We start from the raw sequence: 726 nt of genomic DNA, 5'->3' as shown, positions 1-726 counted from the left end.
TTAACTCTGAAGGATGTCCCTGCTCTCTGACTGTGGAACTGAAGCATGCCTCCTCACAGACTCTGAAGGACCAGCCTCGTGATCAGATATGAACTGAATATCTGGGATGCTCTGTGATCACGAAGAGGTGAAGATGGTCCCTCCTCCTCTGCTCTCTCCTCACCCTTTGTCCAACGCCATCAGTCTTAGAAAACCCATGCGATGCAGTGTGTGGCGGTTGATGGTGTCGGAATGGGATAGTCTAGCAACTGCCTCCCCTCAAAACTGATTTCGAACCTTCTAAAAACTAAGGTGAGTGCCATACCAAAAGGCAAGTGAGCCTTGGACCTGTTCAGGGTTTCCTCATGGCCTCAAACATCAATGCTGGAAGGTTCAGGGGGTTTGGGTGATCACATGGTACATAATGCAAATGTCCCTACCAGATAGAAGGTCGTGTCTACCACTCCTAGGGACAAACAGTTTGGTTACCAAGTGATGTAACAGCCTCATCTCAACAGAAAGAATTTTTGCTTCCAATTTATTTAGACTTCCAGTATAAGTTCTCCCTAAGATAACATTAATTCCTTCTTCTTTAATAGGGAGCTCCATATTGGTATAGCCTTCACAAGGCAAATGCAGTATCTGTCCCAAATGTACTGGATCAAGAATAACATCAATACCTTTTACTGTAGATTTCACTGTTCCATTGCTATAGCTCAAATTTAAGTAAAATTCTCTGACTAGATC

This window comes from Elaeis guineensis, chromosome 7 (assembly GCF_000442705.2).
Source record: "Elaeis guineensis isolate ETL-2024a chromosome 7, EG11, whole genome shotgun sequence".
Taxonomy (NCBI): Eukaryota; Viridiplantae; Streptophyta; class Magnoliopsida; order Arecales; family Arecaceae; genus Elaeis; species Elaeis guineensis.
Note: the sequence above shows the minus strand (reverse complement) of the source record.